At 46.7% G+C, this 12,579-nt stretch overlaps 1 non-coding gene across 1 annotated transcript; it reads left to right on the forward strand.

The window, feature by feature from the left end:
• The first annotated feature begins 10,482 nt into the window (after positions 1-10,482).
• Trnat-ugu (transfer RNA threonine (anticodon UGU)) lies at positions 10,483-10,554 on the forward strand. Its single transcript has one exon. It is a non-coding gene; the product is annotated as a tRNA-Thr (tRNA).
• Positions 10,555-12,579: the final 2,025 nt, after the last annotated feature.

Here is a 12,579-nt window from a genome sequence, read left to right on the forward strand (position 1 = left end):
CTATTTTCCCATCATAGATCGGTGGGGAATAATCTCAGTGTTACCGCCACCGAGTATCCTCTTGTCAAAGCTCCATGCAGCTGCGGTAGGGTCTCCGACGCGACAAGCATCCTGCCGGCGAGCGGGGCCGCTCATTCGGAAGTGACGGTGGCGCCACCTGGATTTTCAATAAAAAATGCTTCAGCGCAGAGCCCTCGTCGGACCCACTCCCCCAATATAGTAAACTCTAATGGGGTCACGGTCCGAGTATCTTTCACTCGAAAAATGGTCTCGAGTCGATCCAGTTTACAGTTCTCGGAGGAGAGATTTAATGAAGTTGCAACGCGTCTAATTAGCTAATCCTTCAAAACCACATTGTGAGTGCTTTTATTTTTTGTGGTGTTTATTGTACGTCACGCGCTAGCTACGCAACTGTCCTTTTGGTTCAGTCGCATGTTTCGCGGTCACGGATAATTCATTCCACCATGTAAATTTTAGGGGCCAAATAATTCTCAAGACATTTGAGTAGGCATGTGTCAAAAGACAAAGCTGGTGAAGCTGAAGTTTGAACAAGAGCACGTGCCACGGCTGCCTACTATATGTAATAAGCCCGGACATATCAAACAGATCAAATAAGTGTCATGTCGCCATTTCTAACTTCTTTACTCTTCTCTTCAATCCCGCCGCTTTTTCCGATGTTTTCACGCTACTTCTTTTTCGGTACGGCCACCACCTTTTCGGTACTTTTCGGTGGTAGGCCACCACCTTTTTTATTCATCCCTCCTGGGATACTATTTAAGCACATTTTCTATGGAAGCCGATTCTTCATTTTCGTTCGCGGCGATATACAAGACAGTTTTAAGTTGCCTTGCTGACTTGCGGTTTCCATGACACGATACGGTCCTTTATAGACATAGTCAGTGTTTGATAGCCCCTGTCTCACGAGAACCAAGTCTCCTACTTCCAGCACTGGTAACATTGTGTTTTGATTCTTATCGAAGTTTCTTTTCATTCATTCACGGTATTTCTTTTGGCTGCCTTCTGTACTTCTTGTTTCGTGTGGTGCCATGTAAATCGCTTCGTGAGCTACATGTAGGTTCTCCAAAACCCATCGTGTCCACCGGAAATATGTTAGAGATCCAAGATTTTGGACAGAAGTGTGGGAGGCACTGTAACTTTCCACGTCACAGTAGGCTGTAGTGCTTCAGTTCCTTCCCAAAGTTTAGCGGCGTTTATTGCTTCCTGGTGAACTGAAACAGGCGTGACCGCCAACCTCGAAATAGCATCAGCATCTTTCATGGTAGCTCCCGGGCGATGACTGATTTCAAAGTCAAACTGCTGAAGCTCGTTCACCCAGCGTGCGATTTTTGCTTTAAGTTCCGCCAACTTCAAAAGGTGTGCCAGTACTTCGTGACCAGTATAAAGCTTCAATTTTGTTCCTTCTAAGTAGGAGCGCAAGTACCGAATGGCCTTTAGGACAGCGATGGCTTCTTTCTCATTTGTTGTATAGTTTACTTCCGTCTTGGTGAAAGTGTAACTGTCGTAACTCACCACGCGAAGCTGCTGATTGGTTGCCCGGTTTGAGCCTCGTTGATAGAGAACCGCTCCCATTCCATAATTTGATGCATCTGTATTTAGTTCAAATGGAAGCGAAAAGTCCAGAAGGCAAAGCACAGGGTCAGAAAAAATTACCTGTAAGAGCTCTGCCTACGCATAATAGCCTTCTTCTACCATTTAAAAGGGACATCATCTTGCCTCAACCTTGTTAAGCACCGTGTCTTCATAGCGCAGTCTCAAATAAATGCTCTGAAATGGCCGGCTAGTCCCAAAAAACACGCGAAGTGAATGGACGTCAGAAGGCTTCAGAAGTTTAGCGATGCGCACCACGGACTCTTCTTTGGTATGTTTAGTGGTGCCATCCAATACTCGACCCAAAAAGGTAACTTTGTTTTTAAAGAACTCGCTCTTCTTGAAGTTTACCTTGAGCATGGCTTCGGACAGGACAGTGAGAACATGGGCAAGGTGTCTTTCATGTTGCTGCTCACTCTTTGAGTTTATAGTGATGTCGTCGACATATGCATTGCAGAAGCGATCAATAAAAGAGCTCATCATCTTCTGAAACTAACTGGGCGAGTGTTTCCAACCAAACGGATTACGAATATATTCATAAATATCAAATGGAGTCACAAAGGCGGTCGATTGCTTCGTTTCTTCCTGAAGTTGCATTTGCCAGAAGCCTTTGCATAGATCTATCCTGGAAAACCAGGTACAAGCCACTTGCTTCGTCAATAATGCTGTCTATTCGAGGCATCGGACATGGGATCAAATACGTTTGGTTGTTGATCGCTCTATAGTCAGTGCACAGCCTGAGGCTGTGCAAGTCTTCTTTTGGGACGATGGTGACTGGCGATGCAAACGGCGATACAGATGTACGGATGATACCAGCATCTAACATCTTTTGAAGCTCCTCTGTTAGCCGTGTCTTCTTTTCTCTCGATAGGTTGTATAGATTTTCCGCACTGTAGTAGTGTGTAATTTAAAGGGGACTTAAACTTGGTGGTACCAGTAGGATAGTCTCCCAAGCAGAACAATTCCGGGTAGAGTTTCTGAATACTCTATCCATTTGTCGGCCTGCGAATTCGGGTTACATCAGTCAAAGATTTGGAATTCTCTTCATCGGCGCTTACAGACACAGTGTCATCCCAATGAATGTTTAGCCTCAACAATTTCATGTCCGGACAAGAGAGAAGCAAGTCCTATTCGACACCTTCTATCAGCAAGGCAAGAACTTCCACGTACTGTAACTATATTTTAGCTTTAAGCTTATCCATTCGCAGTGTTGATTTTCATGACCATCAAAGCTCGTACTAGGACTGATCTGCCTGTGAATCTGTCTTCTGCATTTGCTCTGCTTCTCTTGAGTATTGATATTGAAGCTGCACTGTCGACAACTGCTCGCAGGTTCTGTTCGTTCACTTCAAGGTGTATGTGAAGTAAACTTGAAGAACTCAATAGGATGGTCTCGTTTCCTTTCGGTTGAACACATTGAGGCTTTTGTGGCATTCGTTTTTCTTTGAACAGTGCTGGCGACTGCAAGGCGTCACCGGGTCGTGAGTCGGTCACACGAAATCTAATATTTGCACTGTCTTTAAGTCGCGGCGACCTTGCATCCTTGTTGCTCGACTGAGTATCTGACTGGCCGTGGAGATCTGGCCGCGTCTTGCAGCTCTTCTCAGACCGGTAGGGATAGAATACTTGTAGCAGCTCTAGTAGAGCTTCGAGAGCTTCCGGCCCTTTTATTTGTGCATGCCGTTGCGAATCTCTGGGAAGACCGTGAATTACAAGTGCTAAGACTGATCTTAATGGCAACTCTGGTTCAGCAAGTCGAAGCAGTGATCCACCCTTCTGTGATCCATCCTACTGGGTTATCCGAAAACCCGTCAAAAGTTTCAGGCCGTAAATTTTCAATTGGATGGTTTCTTTTGTGGCGTAAAGCAGACAGGAGAGTTTCTGTCATGACATTCTGTTGCAAAAATTGTTGTGTCACTATGGCCCCGAATAATTGTTAATATCTGGTCACGTACATGATTCTGCAAGACCAAATAGGTCATCCGAGTACCAAGCTGGTTAAACAGGGTCACTGGCATATTCACTTTCGATGAACCTCGTTTAACAATGTCTTCGGGCGATACAGAAGCTCGATCAAGAACAACATCCAGGAGCTCACCCATTGTTGCGCCCAAGGGGAGGTCGACCTGGACTTTGTAGCATTTTAATACCACTCAGTCGTTGTACTTCTCCATGAAAAACGTCACCCACATATTCGTTCATCCTGCCGGCTGCGCCAAAATATGTAAAACAGATAAAACATATCAAACAGATAAAACAAGCGTCATGTCGCCATTTCTAACTTCTTTATTCTTTTCTTCAATCCCCCCCCCCGCTCCCTCCGATGTTATCAGGCTTCTTATCTTTCGGTACACTTCGCTATTGATATTTCCAAAATTACTTCTTATATCTGCGTTCTGAACACAATACAATTGTAGAAATCAGAATAGAATCGAAGCTACTCATTAGCAAACGACATTTTTGCTAGGATACGTTTTTACAGCGAAGGTGTTAAGGGCTCACTCTTCGTTGGTCACGTCCGGCAATAGAAAAAAAAAAAAAACTCTCATTGGCCGTATGCGAGTATGTGCAAGTGAAAGCGCGCGAGGGCAAGGGGCGCGTGCTTTCACGGGGAACGAATGCACGGCGGAGAGCAAACGCGACTTATGTGCGAGTGAAAGCCCGCGAGGGCGAGGGACGCGCACTTTCACGGGAACGAACGCATGGCGATAGCAAACGCGACTTCGTAGTGGAAGGGGATCGGTGGGCGAGGACGGCATCGAGGTAGGGTTGGTAATATCGATGAACGATTAATCGATTAAAAGAATCCCTCAAAACGATTAATCTTCATCGATGTCCACCTTTAATTTAATCGACTTAATCGATTAGGCCCGATCGATTAATCGTTTTGGAGAGTTCGACAGGAGTGGGACGAGAATTTTGAAATCGTACTGGAATGGCGGCCCACGAGCAGTGTCTGTGCAGATGGGGTAGAGCGACTGTCGACTGTCTTTCTGAGTCCAGAGTGATGCCCCCCCCCCCCCCCCCCCCCCCACCACCGCACACGTCACCACGCCGCGCGGAGCCGGAGGCTTGAAATGCCGTCGCAATGCAAGGCAAACTATAGCAACCCAGTCGTTGATCGTAGTGCCACTCCCAGTCCACTAAAAATGTTTCACAGCATGCGTGCCGGCTTAGACCATGTATTTGACATAGCGATGGCGTTCTATATTCTCGCATGCTGATTGTGTTCCATTCAAAGTAGGTGTCGGTTTCACCCAAACATGCCAGCCAATTGACATTCCTTTGCTCTCTAGAAAAGATTGTGCTTTAAAATCCTAAACCACTGACTCTATTTCCCCTGTGTACATCGCAATTTGTTGCATATTTCAGCTGAACTTCACCTTGCACTTCTGCCATTTTTCTTAATTCTTCTTTAACTGTACTTAACTGGGATTGACTAGTGTGATGTACCTTAATAAAGCGAAGCTTTATGTCTATCGTCAGATACAACTTAAGTCTGCAGTAAAGCCCCGGCAGCCACTGTTCCTCCACGAGGCTGCAAATAGTTCAGCACTTCAAAGTTTCCCTGTTACCTAAATAAGGCGGTAACCACAAAAATAAAATAAAAAACGCGTAATTTATATGTTTTCACTCAACTATTATAGTATAAAGTACAACAATTACAGTCTTATCAAGTATGACGCCAGTTTTGAAAACGTCGCATGACTACGATTTTGTTTGCTTCTGTGATTGGCTGGTGGAGTACCACAACCCCGCGCGGATCCATCTACCTTTTTTGCCTACTGCTGTTTTTAAAGTTGTATCCTACTATAGGCGACATCGTATATGGCTAGGCGAAATTGCCTCTGTACACAAAACTATAATCATCAGCATTCGCTCGAGCGTCATCGTCTTCTTCCGCAAGCTGGCTCGTTGGCGCCCCTCGGGTTGCGCTCGTGCTCGGCATGCACTCGTGCCACTGCTCCCGCGTTCGTCGTCGCCGTCTGCTTTCATAGCTGGCTGCGTTGCCGCTAATCATTCCAGCGCAGAATTCCAGTTCTCTTCTGTCGTCGTAATGGGGAGGCCGCGTTTACGGCGCTATGAGCCATTGCTTGAGAGGGTATGAGCCATTCGTTTTCTTACGTGACGGACAGATTTAATTTTTGACGCAAGTTGATTTTGAAGAATATCAAGCGGCAGTGGCGGGCGAATGCTGCTAACCATGCCACCGAGCAAACTCGAGACATCGAACGCAAGCGACAACGGCGAACTGCGGGCGTACCTTCAGTGACGTTCTCTCCGTCGCAGCAGAACTTGTGTGTAACCTCATAATTGAGAAATACTTTAATGAACCCTAGGGATTAACCCGGTGATAAATACCGGAGCCGCACGTTTCAGCTTCGCTGGTTAACCATCTTCACGGAGTGGTAGGGCCGACGAATTTTTAAATTCTGGACTAAGTGCCATTTATAACATATATATAGTGCCCACTATAGTTGGTCTTTAACGAGGTAAAGATTACCTTTATCAAACGTTTATACACTTGTGTTTCAAACTTGGTTACACCTCTCAAATATTAAAATAGGGCCCTACAAAAGTAGGTAATTGCGTTTCAGCCTTCTTGAATGTGTCCGGTAAAAATTTCGAATAATCGAATAATCGATGAAAAACCCTGCATCGAAAGGGATTAATCGATGAAAGGCTAAAACGATGAACGATTAATCGTTAATTGAATCAAATTATTAATCGACCATCCCTATATTGAGGCACCTTAGACTGTGCCTGTGCGTGCCCGCTTATGGGGCTGCAGAAAATTTTCCTTAATAAACCAGTACTACTACTCTACCACTGCTAGGGAGCCTACATGCGACGCATGTAGGCTCTCTACCCACTATGGCGCATGCGCGCAGCCCTGCCAGCCTCTGCCGCCTGTGTCACCGACTCTCTTTGGGCTCTCGCCCGCCTCTCCCCTAACGGTGTCGACAACGGCGTTTAGCTGTTTTGGCGCTGAGCCGTGCTCCCTCAAGGGCTGCAGAAGATAGCGCTCACCTTTCCTTCTCCAAACGAACCACTTAGTAGTAGCTGTTCGTCATGTAGCCAGCGTTTTGACAGCGTTTGTGTGTGGTCCCACAAACAACGCGCACAACTGTTGTCGACGGCGGCGGCGTTTTGCCTGCGTCCGCACCGAACGCGCGCGGCGTTGCTGACGTGTTTATGAAGAACGTGCCAACCTTTGCCGCACACCCTATGTCGGTGTACCGTAGCTACCCTAAGGCCATGGTCCCTGTGGTCACTAAGTAAATGAAAACCACCGGACCGTATATATTTATCATGCTTGAATAGTTAAAATAACCAATTACACCATCACATATTCATAGTCATAATTGGAAATAGATAATTCCCACCATAGTAAAGCTTCGCTGGTCTTCCATCTCCACCCCAGTGGAAGGGCTGACAGTTCTTTTTTTTTTTTTGTAATGTCACATGCGAGTAAATCCCTCGATGTCAAAAGGGCAAGCTTTCATAAATATACACTATGTACCATCATGCATAGAGTGGGATTCCCTGCCTGTATATGTAGTATGAGACTGTCTATTGGTCTGTCGCCAACAATTTAACCAGGTGCAGTGCTACGAGTAAGCTCCGCCGCCCGTGAGCAAGTTCATTGTGAAGATGTAAGACATCACATGGTCTGCACCTGATAAGCAATAGGCATGCGCAAAACAACCGTCAAAATACGGTGACAGTGCTGTACGCTTGCTTTGCGGCCGACACACAGAAGTAGATCCCCGGAAACTTACTCGACAGTGCCGCAGCCCAAGCAGGCACACGAGTACTAACGTCTTTCTTTTATTTTCTTTCGTCAGGTAATCCAAGTTCTCGGTAATGCCAGTTAAAAGGCACCCATAAACGGTGACATACTGGGGGGAAAAAAAAAACAAAAACAAAAAAAAAACAGACGTTATTGCTTTCAAACCCAAGGGAGAACTTTTCCAGGAGAGCATGTGGCATAAAACATTATCAGTTCGAAATAATTAGCTCATTAGTCGTGCTGCTAATATTCCTACTGGCTCAAGATGAATATTAGAGTACTTTTACCTACCTCTTGTTTTGTCAATGCTCACTTCCACTTGGTTTGTTATAAGTATCGCTGTTGCGTTTCAGTCTGAGACGCGCTCGCTTTATTTATAGGCAGTATGAGCATAGAGTAACATACGGATTACAAGAGTGGCCACTCGAGCCTAAAAGCGGCCGAGCTACGCAGCTTCATGCCGCCCGCTAGAGGGCAATACAACACTGCCTGTCTCCAAGGGAACGCGCGTACTACTTATCTATTGTAGTAACTTTTCTATAGTGCATTATACGTCTACTTGTCTATGTGGCTGTAGACGTAGACATTATCAACGGGATCAGCCGGCCATGAGCGGTGGATGATAAGACTAGTATAAAGACGCATCGCTACAAAATATCGGCCATGGTGTGATCAGGCAAGGCGACGCTACAAAAGATGTGCGATAACGTCTGCGTGGTCTTTGCTGGGTTCGCCTGCCATAACGTGTCTGTCTGCTTGGCTGCTGCTTGGTAATACCCGTGCCACACGGGCAAAGTAGAGTGCACTTTGAGCGAGTGCACTTCGCGGCTAGTGTCATTCGCAGGCTGCCACACGGGAACGCTTAGTGACACTCACTGCAGAGCACACTCGCCGGCGAGTGTGTTCGGCGAACTCACTTCGCGGCGGCGAAGTGTGTAGCCTCGTTAGCAATGCTTAGAAGATACATAAAGTGATATTGAAAGAAGGGTCAGGAGTAATTTTTAGTAACACTGCTTTAAATTGCTAACGTTACAAGATAATAAAATGTGCCACACCGCAAAAAAAAAAAAAAGTAACGACAAGAACAGCAAAAAAAAAACTCTCGCTCTCGGGCTGTTCACGACCACGCCGGATAATGACTGCGTAGTTGTTTGGCGGATCGAGTAGTTTTGACTGTTGCTAGTCAAGTTGCCGTCGTGGCCGGCGCTTATAAAGGTGGATTGTAAATGTTGTTTCTAACAATAATAAACTGTTCTTGTGCACACATTTTTATATTAGTAAATATATGCTTTCCCGTCTGACTCCCGGTGGCCATGGCCATCAATTTGAAAGAATACTTTTATTTCTCGTGTAGCAGCGCACCGCCAAAGTGACACTCAGCGCGCTGAAGTGCACTCGCTCGAAGTGCACTTTACTTTGCCCGTGTGGCACGGGTATAAGAAGGCCTTCATTATGTTCTTTTTTCCCTTCATTACTTTGCAAATTGCTTATGTATTTGTCACTTCAGCCGTAAGTTAACATTTGTCGCATTGTGCTGTCCGGCGCAGAGAGCTTTTTGTGTTCTTCACTTCGCGCATGATGTTCGTGGATTGCTTCACATTATGTAAGAAACAGCAATTTGGAATGCTGCGCAGCACGTTTGCGAGAAAATCGTTTTTGGGCGCGAGAAAGTGAGTCGGCACACGCCGATATATGTAGTCTGAATTTAATGCACGTGTGTTGCACTTGTGTGAAAGAATGCTGTTATGCTTAGGATCGTTATTCGTGCCGTGCGCAGATTGCTTGAAGCCTTTGTTACGAGAGCAATTAGAGAGAACTTGCGAATTGAGAAGAATGTTTGTAAGCTGTGGCAACGACGTATTCTGAATAAACACTCCTGCCTCAGTGGCGCATGCATGGCACCGAAGGTTGCTTGTTTTTAGCTGCGACAATTGCACGTGACGCTTTTCGCGAAATGGCGATCTGAAGTGCGTAGGTGAAAATTTGTGCGAAGACGGGAGAGAAGACATACCAATAGTTTTTTTTTTTCAGGTCATACCGACCATAGTCAAGTACTACGGGAATTACTGCTGTGTTGCGAGGTGCAGTAACAACGGCAGGACAGGGAGAGAGCGTAGTTGGCTGACAACTGCAGTGAGCAGCCTTCATTCCTTGTTTGCTATGCAGCCCGAAACTACCACTTAATAAGAAAGGTTAGGCTTCAAAGGACGAGCGTTGTTTTCCTCTTTAATGCTAATGCCATCTTCTGCAGTTTTACTGTTCTGTGGGGTTTTTCATAATATCGCCTGTTTATTCTTTTTGTGAAATTTATTCTCAACATGTGGCAGCTGTATTGGCATGTCTGTATTGTGCCGTGTAACCATCTTTTTGTGCTTGCGTTCATCGAACGTTGCGAAAAAAAAAAGTGTACATGTGCTTACTGTGAATGACTGAAAAATAAAGTTTCGTCTCTTCCAACACTTGCCATGTTTATTTAAAGTGCGTGCATAAACACACAGTGGCATCGTGTGCTTGCTGCTCTGGCGATACAGCTTACACGAAGCTACTCGATGCATGCAAGTAACGCGTTAAAAAAAATCAAAATATAGCCACAATATAGCCTCCGGGACGAGCACTCAGACGGAAGCAATCTTGGAGGCCGTGTACATATTCTAATCGCCAGAAGATCCTTCGAGATTAGTTTTCGAGATTAGTTTTCCTGCGGTTTAGTTTCGAGGTTAGTTTTCCTGCGGTCCCAATCTCTGAGTCTGCATAGATTCCAGACACCCGCTAGGTGCGCTGCGAACCAAAATCGGCCGCAGGGGCCTATGGAAGTGTCCTCTCTTATCCTTGTATGTTACTCTATGGTTTGAGCGCGGTAGCTGAGAAGACGAGCCCCGTATATTAAATGTGCAAGCTCGTTGTGAATGCTGCAGTATGCGTACCTTAGGGAATTCTAAGTAGACTAACTTGAAATGTAAATTTTTATCTTTAGTTAATTTGTTACATCGTTTACAAGGGTATTGCACAAGTGCTCATCCAATATGGTCTATACTTGAGAGCTATGAATAATACGTCAATTTGGTCCACTTTAGAGTATAGCCGCTATAGCTCAGTGGCAGAGCGCTGGTCTTGTAAACCAGCGGTCGTGAGTTCGATCCTCACTGGCGGCTGAATTTTTGGGGCACGACGCCGCTGAAGGGATGGGACGCTTACCGCTGCTGTATTTCCAGATTGCGTTCCTCGGTGCCGTATCTCCGTGGATTCTCGAACCTCGGCCGCGCAGTTCTGGTCAAGCATTTCCGTTCCTGATTCCAAAAGTGCAAGGATGGCCAAGCTTGGTTCCTTCGGCTACTGGCGGTTGGCAACGAGGCTCATTCACTGACGCCCCCGCAAGATATGAAGCGGGATATATAGACCAGCCAGGCACCACTTCGGTTGGGCACGACGCCGCTGAAGGGATGGGACGCTTACCGCTGCTGTATTTCCAGATTGCGTTCCTCGGTGCCGTATCTCCGTGGATTCTCGAACCTCGGCCGCGCAGTTCGGGTCAAGCATTTCCGTTCCTGATTCCAAAAGTGCAAGGATGGCCAAGCTTGGTTCCTTCGGCTACTGGCGGTTGGCAACAAGGCTCATTCACTGACGCCCCCGCAAGATATGAAGCGGGATATATAGACCAGCCAGGCACCACTTCGGTTGGGCACGACGCCGCTGAAGGGATGGGATGCTTACCGCTGCTGTATTTCCAGATTGCGTTCCTCGGTGCCGTATCTCCGTGGATTCTCGAACCTCGGCCGCGCAGTTCTGGTCAAGCATTTCCGTTCCTGATTCCAAAAGTGCAAGGATGGCCAAGCTTGGTTCCTTCGGCTACTGGCGGTTGGCAACAAGGCTCATTCACTGACGCCCCCGCAAGATATGAAGCGGGATATATAGACCAGCCAGGCACCACTTCGGTTGGGCACGACGCCGCTGAAGGGATGGGACGCTTACCGCTGCTGTATTTCCAGATTGCGTTCCTCGGTGCCGTATCTCCGTGGATTCTCGAACCTCGGCCGCGCAGTTCTGGTCAAGCATTTCCGTTCCTGATTCCAAAAGTGCAAGGATGGCCAAGCTTGGTTCCTTCGGCTACTGGCGGTTGGCAACAAGGCTCATTCACTGACGCCCCCGCAAGATATGAAGCGGGATATATAGACCAGCCAGGCACCACTTCGGTTGGGCACGACGCCGCTGAAGGGATGGGACGCTTACCGCTGCTGTATTTCCAGATTGCGTTCCTCGGTGCCGTATCTCCGTGGATTCTCGAACCTCGGCCGCGCAGTTCTGGTCAAGCATTTCCGTTCCTGATTCCAAAAGTGCAAGGATGGCCAAGCTTGGTTCCTTCGGCTACTGGCGGTTGGCAACAAGGCTCATTCACTGACGCCCCCGCAAGATATGAAGCGGGATATATAGACCAGCCAGGCACCACTTCGGTTGGGCACGACGCCGCTGAAGGGATGGGACGCTTACCGCTGCTGTATTTCCATGTTGGTTACTTCAAAGATGCTTCCTGTCTAAAAAGCAGCCATTACTGCCTTGTAGCGGTGTCGTGCCCGACCGATTTGCATGATATGATGCGTCGTTTATTCCTGTTCTTTTCATGCTTGCGCAAGAAATCTGCATGTCTGTTGTTGTTGCTTTCGGGTGACATTGAATCAAATCCCGGACCTAGCGTGGAACAAACACTTGAACTTGTCCTTGAAACCGTGCGTAGGCTAGAAGTGGGTCAGAATGCATTAATCGGTGAAATTAAGTGGCTGAGAGAAAAGCAAGATGCAACCGAGAAAGAAATTAATGGCTTGACCGAGAGAGTGGTCACTTTGGAAGCAAAGCTTCTTTCATATGCCCCTACACTATCCAACTTCTCGGATCATGCTGCTGGTTCATTTGCGAATCAACTTCAGGCAGTTGTGTCAAGGTGTGATGAAGCTGAGAACAGAATGCGACGGTGCAATCTGTTGTTCTTTGGAATTCCCGACGAGGAAAAAGAGAGCTGGGCAACTACAGAGGGAAAAGTTATTGCCCTGTGCACAGATAAGCTGGAAACGACAACTACTAGTTCTCAGTTTGAACGTGTACACCGGCTGGGAAAATTTGCTTCAAATAAATGTAGGCCAATAATTGCTAAGTTTACGTTTTTTAAGGACAAGCAAGAAATTCTC

Source organism: Dermacentor silvarum, chromosome 6 (assembly GCF_013339745.2).
Source record: "Dermacentor silvarum isolate Dsil-2018 chromosome 6, BIME_Dsil_1.4, whole genome shotgun sequence".
Lineage (NCBI taxonomy): Eukaryota > Metazoa > Arthropoda > Arachnida > Ixodida > Ixodidae > Dermacentor > Dermacentor silvarum.